The sequence below is a fragment of the Mixophyes fleayi genome, chromosome 1 (assembly GCF_038048845.1).
Source record: "Mixophyes fleayi isolate aMixFle1 chromosome 1, aMixFle1.hap1, whole genome shotgun sequence".
Taxonomy (NCBI): Eukaryota; Metazoa; Chordata; class Amphibia; order Anura; family Limnodynastidae; genus Mixophyes; species Mixophyes fleayi.
Window position 1 is genome coordinate 175,898,519 of NC_134402.1, and position 7,307 is coordinate 175,905,825.

The 7,307-nt window shown below is 43.8% G+C and overlaps 1 non-coding gene across 1 annotated transcript; it reads left to right on the forward strand.

Moving 5' to 3' along the window:
• Nucleotides 1-496: 496 nt before the first annotated feature.
• LOC142137228 (small nucleolar RNA SNORD50) lies at nt 497-568 on the forward strand. Its single transcript, XR_012687872.1, has one exon. It is a non-coding gene; the product is annotated as a small nucleolar RNA SNORD50 (small nucleolar RNA).
• The last annotated feature ends 6,739 nt before the right edge of the window (nt 569-7,307 follow it).

Below are 7,307 nucleotides of genomic sequence, written 5' to 3' on the forward strand. Positions count from 1 at the left end.
TGCAGGTGACGGGACACTTATTAGAGAATGTACTATAAAACCCCAATGTACCTATAATCCTATAATAAGAGACAATAAGACAGCTTCTTTTATTTAGAAATAGTGACCTTTGTTCCATTTAAAAGACAGAACTCTGAGTCCTGAGGAACCTCTTCAGCTATAATTATAATATAATTATAAGTGATTGGATGGAGCTGGTGGGTGTATTGTGAGTGGATGGAGCTGGTGGGTGTTCGCGTGTGCTGCACATTACAGTGCAACTTCTTGACAACTTATTTGTGGCTTTGGGCCCTTTTTGGCCCTTATCAGTTTTAGCGTATACTGCATTCATGAGGTAAATGGGGTCCTAGGAGACTTGCACTGGGCTGTAATCTAGGATTTGAAGCTTCTATAAACAGATACTCTGTAGCTTGATTTTCAGTAGGATGCAGAAAAAAACACCTTTTCAAATCCTTTATATTGATGAACATAAAGATGGTCAAACTTAAATTTACCTGAACTGTGATAAGTCTATCCCGAACCTGACTTGTGTGATGACACACTTTATTATGGATCTGACTGCTGAGTTAATTTACGTGGTGATAAAAGCTAGGTATTTTAGTGAATAGTTGGGAGTATCTTGTATGGAGAAAACTATTTGGTTAGCTTCTCGGCATGAAGTGTAGTGACATTGTTTATCCATAAAGTATGTGTTCCATATTTTACTGGCCATGCCCCTGTGTGCATATTTGTACAGATTATTTGCGTTACCTAGGAGACTGCAAGCAAGGCACTGATCCTGCCGTATAAGTCCAGTGGTACTGCTGTTTAAGTCCACTGATCCTGCAACGTGTTGGGCCACGTGTTTGTGCCTCCCACTTGTGTCGCTTAGCTTAGTTATCCAGCTACCTCGGTGCAACCTTTTGGCCTAAAAACAATATTGTGAGGTGTGAGGTGTTCAGAATAGACTGGAAATTAGTGGAAATGAATGTTATTGAGGTTAATAATAGTGTAGGAGTAAAAAAAATAAAAAAAATATGGATTTTAGCACCTTTTTATGCTTTTTTTTTTTAAAAAAAAACAACCAAAATCAGAACCAAAATCTTTCGTGGGGTGTTTTGGCAAAACAAATCAGATCCCAAAACCTCAAGCTAATCAGAACCCAAAACCCAAAACACACCCTTACTTTACACACACATGCTCATTCTGCCCAGATTCTTTACACATACACAACCCCTCTGCCCACATGCTTTACACACACATACCCCCTCCGCTCTCATGCTTTATATACACATACCCACTCTGTCTACATGCTTAACACAGACATAGCCCCTCTGCCAAGCTGCTTTACACACACATACCCACTCTGTCCACATGCTTTATACACACATACCCATTCTGCCCACATGCTTTACAAACACATACCCACTCTGCCAAGCAGCTTTACACATACATACCAACTCTGTCCACATGCTTTATACACACATACCCATTCTGCCCACATGCTTTACACATACATACCCACTCTGCCAAGCAGCTTTACACACACATACCCACTCTGCCCACATGCATTACACACACGTGCCCACTCTATCCACATACTTTACACACAGATACCCACTCTGCCAAGCAGCTTTACACAAATACCCACTTTGTCAATATGCTTTACACACACATGCCCACTCTGGCCACATGCTTTACACACACATACCCCCTCTGCCAAGCAGCTTTACACACACACACACACACACACACACACACACACACCCACTTTGTCAAGCAGCTTTACACTCACATACCAACTCTGCCCACATGCTTTATACACACATACCCATTCTGCCCACATGCTTTACACACACATGCCCCCTTTGCTCACATGCTTTACACACATATACACACTCTGCCCACATGCTTTACATATACATGCCCCCTCTGGCCACATGCTTTACACACACATATCCCCTTTGCCAAGTTGCTTTACACATACATACCCACTCTGCCCACATGCTTTATGCACACATACCCATTCTGCCCACATGCTTTACACACACATACCCACTCTGCTCATATGCTTTAAACACACATGCCCCCTCTGCCCACATGCTTTACACACACTCCCTCTGCCAAGCAGCTTTACACATACGTGCCCACCCCTTCTTCTTACCTTTTTCTCCATTAGTAACTCAGTGCAGGAACAGGAGGATTTCAAGCAGTTGCCTTCAGCACTTTGTACCATGTGACTGCTGCAGCCACATGACCTGGTGATGTCACAGGGACTCTGACAGGATATAGCTACTACCTTATGAAGATGATGCAGGCAGCCTGTGTGGTCCCTGCCACATCAGATAGTGTTCGTTGCAGGTGCATCGTTCATTCATAGGATATTGCATACTTACCAACTTTACAATGTTGGTATCCGGAGCCTGTGAGGGAGGTGGGCGTCATGGAGGGTGGGCCTCCAAAATCCGCGTCATTTAGGGACCCGCCCCTGTGATGGCATGACGCAAAATGCGTCATTTGACAGTGGGGGGCGGGGCCAAATGCCGCGATTCACCAGGAATTGCGCCGTTTGTGACCTAATTCTGCCCAGATCCGGGATTTTGCCACACTCGCCCGGGAGTCCGGGAGACTCTCTCAAAATGCGGGAGTCTCCCCGGCATTCCGGGAGAGTTGGCAAGTATGGAATATTGTACTACAAGATGTAGTACAATATTCTATGAATGAATGACACTGTCGCATTTAGTAGAATGCGACTTGACAGCCTATGCAGAGACCGCATAGACTGCTTGCCCGAAATCCACACCCCTTTCCAGGAAGCACTAAAAAATAAATAAAATAAAAAAAACAGCAGAAAAAAAATTAAAGAAGCAAAAAACATTTGTAATGTGCAGAGGGGGTCCGGGCCCGCTGGCATACCCGGGACCTGGTAGTCAGTACCTGCTCCCCCCCTCTTGGTGCCCATAGTCATGTGATAACAGACAGAACAAACTGCAGAATACACACATCACACATGTATATGCGCAATATAGAGTCCCATCAGAATGCATGCAAAAAAATACTGCTTTACAGTGGCACGCATACGTGTAGTTTTAATACAAAGACTCTGACGTGCCAGTCGTAACAGGTATCAGTGATCCCAAGTACATCTTTGGTAACATTCTGGCTGTTAAATTAGTGGCAACAGCAAATTGCATTTGATAGCGATGTCAGTTGTTCTCACCAGCTGCTGGATCCAGCTGCTGTACTGAGTTTGCATTCCATTAGACCAGGCCTGGCCAACCTGTGGCTCTCCAGGTGTTGTGAAATTACAAGTTCCAGCATGCCTTGCCAACTATCACCTATCTATCTACTGGCAAAGCATGCTGAGGTTTTTAGTTTCACAGCACCCTGAGAGCCATAGGTTGGCCAGGCCTACATTAGACACTGCTCATTACTAGAAGATGATTATGTGGGAGGTCGGGCACAGAGTTGATCTCAATTCCAATAAGTATTGTATGTGATGCTGTGTGCTGCACTAGGCCTGATACAGATTTGAGGACCAATGGCTTCTGTCAGGATAAAGCATTGATCTGATATGCTGAAATAGAATATTGGATGTCAGGACCCAAATAAATCTTTGCATGAATACCTAAATTAACCTGATGGTCAATTCGGATAAAGGTGTGACCAAATGAGGTCAAAAACATGTAATTGAGTTAGGTAAACCCTTTGTGCAGAGACCAGCTTTAGATATGCAGATCACAGACATCCATTGTATTTGATCATGTATTTCCCTAGCTAATTTACTTCCCTTCAATAGGTAGTATAAACACACACTAACCCCTAGGTGTAAATTAGAGAGCTTGCATTTATTTACAAGGGATAATTCATAACTGCAGGGTAAATAGGTTGTATCAAATGAATCCATTGATAAGCTAGTGTAACAGTTAAAGACGCAGAGTCTGATGTAATGGTGTTTGGAGGTTTTTACATCCCAGTGTGAGGAGATAAACCTGCCACTTTTAGCAGCTTCCAGGACATACCACTGTTTGCTTGTGACACTTGAATAGACTTGTAGGTACCGCTCAGCATGTGGCCTGGCTCAATGAGGCCAGGGGATAACATAGCCTATATGTAATACTGTATAGACAGAAAGAATTCAGTTTTAAAATATGCCACTTAAAATCAATAAAAGCAGAGATCAACCACCTATTCCTCAATAGCATGATGAAGGGCAGCTCATATGGTAAATTAAGAATTCTGACCCACAGAGAAATGGAGAAAAGGAGTGGAAGCTCTGCGAATGCCCTGTACTTAGGCATGTTTGATATGACAAGATGAACCAAGTCATAAGGGATTTGTTAATGATAAGATTGGATCGATGTAACGCTGTCCAGGACAAATATATCACATTGTAGAATTGGTTAATAAATCAGGCAACAGGTAAATTTGGTTTGAAAAGGTGTCCCAGGACACAACCCCGATTAGCATTAACCCTGCCCCTGTGAATGCCGCACCCATTTGAGGTTGCTTAAAAATCTGTGTTCTGAGGGAACAAATTGTCAGACTTTTGGGGATCAATCTATTTGAAGGACTGTCCATTATTTCTGCCTGCCCCAGGCATACAGATTATTATTATATGTAAGTAATGCTCTGTACGTTATCTCTTTTATTTTAAACTGTTTTGCTTGTTATGTCAAATTTATTATTTGTTTATTCCTTATTTTTCTTTTTATCTGAATGCCCTGTACCTTTTGTATATTAAATCTAAAATTTAATAAGTTGCGTCCTTGATACTCTAAATAATCCATAGCCTTTGTAGAGGAGATTGCTCGTCCAGGTAAACCCTTGGAATGCCAGTGTGTGATTTGTTGATACATTTGATTAACAAGCTGTGTGTGCTTGTATGTACATTTGTGTAACAGTCTGGAGGTGTGAAGAGTTAACCCTGTGTGTGCTGGTGGGAGTCTTGCTAGTTTGTGGAACTAGAAGCCTGTGTGCCAGTGTGGGATAGTATATTGGGGTCCTATTGCCCGTACCCAATAGGTGGTGGCTGTACCTGAAGTGTCTGGGGGTGTGAGAGCGCTGTGTTTGGGGGCGATTCCGTAGGTCTAAGAACCTGTGTGATAGGTGAGAGAGACTGCGGGCTGAAATCGTGTGTGACCTCATACAGCAAACACCCCAACGTCACGGCAGCTGGGAGCGCGTTCGTGACAAATTGGTGGCATAGCGGTGGGATGATTTAATTTCTTAGAGTATTAAGTGCATGGTTTAAGCAATTAACCCTTGCACTTATAAACTGATTGTAACCTTGCGAGGAATACAATAGTTTTACAAGGACGAAACTCAGGGCTATAATTTTTGAAGACATACGTGCAAAGCAGTTCCCTTCCCTTCTCTCTTGTTTTTCTTTTCTATCTTTTATTTTGCAAAGTGACTGCAAGGATGGCAGCTGCTTACAAGAAAAAAGCCAAAGAAGTTTTAATTGCCCTGTGTGAGCAGCGAGGTCTCGACTGGACAGATAAAACTAAAAAGGAGCTGGTTCACGCATTATTGGAGGATGATGCAAAGAAGCAATGTGATATGGAACCTGAGCTGGGGAGCAAGACAGACCCAGAGGATCAAGGTGTGGATAATGTCACTGAACCAGAGGATCCAAGTAGGTACATTTTCATAAATCCAAAGAATCCACTTGTCATGATGAGTATGGCAGAGCTAATTGAAGAAGCTCAGCTGCGAGGTTTCTCCTGCCACAACAAGACACGCAGGGAGATCATCGAACACCTCGACTGGGAAGAGGAAAGCCCGATACATCCTTTCAGCGAGTATCGCATGATGGTCCTTATTCCGGGCTACACGATGAGTCTTATGGAACGGCTGGACTACCTGGAGGAGAGTTTTGAATACGCTCAGGAAGAGGTATCTTTCAGGGGTGGACTTCATACCCCATTCTGGCTAGATCAGTGTCGCCGGGTGGCTGACGAAAGGCAGCACCTGCAGCAGCTTCTTTCACAAGCTGGATCAGTAATCGCCCAGCCTATAGGGGTGGCCCACGAGGAAAAGGTACCCCTGCCAGCTACAGATAACATGGAATATGCTACCGAGATTTTGCATCCAGAGGCCCCTTTTAATCTGCTGGGGGAAGCTGATGATGCTAGCAGCATACTACCAGATGCTGCACAGAATTTGCTATTGGAGGAGGCTGATTTTAAAGAGGACATAATTGTTGAGAAGACTATTTCTGGGGGAAAAATGGAAGTGCCTGAAGATATTCCCACAAATGTTTTAGTAGTTACTGATCTTGGATGGTTAAATTCTCAGTATGTTCCCGCAAATGTTGTTCCTACTATCTCTAATTCTGTTACACCATGTGACTCAGCCCAGGTAGTATGGGATAATGCTGAACCTGCCAATGATGTGACTTTGTGTAAAGAACCTGAACTGTTCTGTAATCATTTTGCATCTGGTGCTGTGCGAGTGAAATGTGATGATGAGAAGCTGATACGTGCCAGTGTTAACTCTGGCAATTATGATGATTCACGGGAAGAACCCGAGGTGCCAGGATGTGATAAGGAAAGAGAATGTCTTATTGGACCTACTGCCTATAATGAGGATAATGTCAATAACAGTATTGTGTTAGAATCCAAACCTGTTTTTACACTGACATCTTGTCATGGGATAGGGACAGCGGACATTGTTATTGCAGATGTTGGCATTAATACTGGTGTAGATAATATGCTTCCTAGAAATGGGACAGATGACAATGTGATTAATTCTGTTGTGCTAGAGAAAGACAATGTTTCTACCCAGGTAATGTGCTCGGAAGATGCTGTACCAGGTAACTGGGAGGGAGGGCAGAGTGAAGATGTATATTCTGTGCCTGAACCAGCTGCATACAGAGCGATTGAGCATGTGGGGGAGACACATAGTCCTGACCAACGGGAAGTAGCGAGTGACAGCAATTCTTACTTTGTTGCTGGGACCTGTAGTTCGAATGTTCACCACTCAGATCTACATCTGAGTTCTGACCATTCGTCTGAGTTTTCCATAGAGACAGGGGGGTCAGTTGCTAGCCCACACTCACTTAGCCAGCCGTCTAACGGCTTAGAGGAGATAGATGAGGGGCCCATACTCCCGGCTACTCTACATCCCCAGATAGATGAGTCCAAGGGGGAGGGGAGTGTACTGTTATGTAGGCCCCAAGATAAGAAGTGCATAGGGTGTCCCACTGACAGGGAAGGTTGTAACTGGGGAGCAGGGCAGAGTGGAAGTAGGTATTCTGCTGTGCCAGCCTTAAGGGGTTCCCACTTAGAAGTACAGTATCAGGAATTCCTGGCCATTTTTCCCTC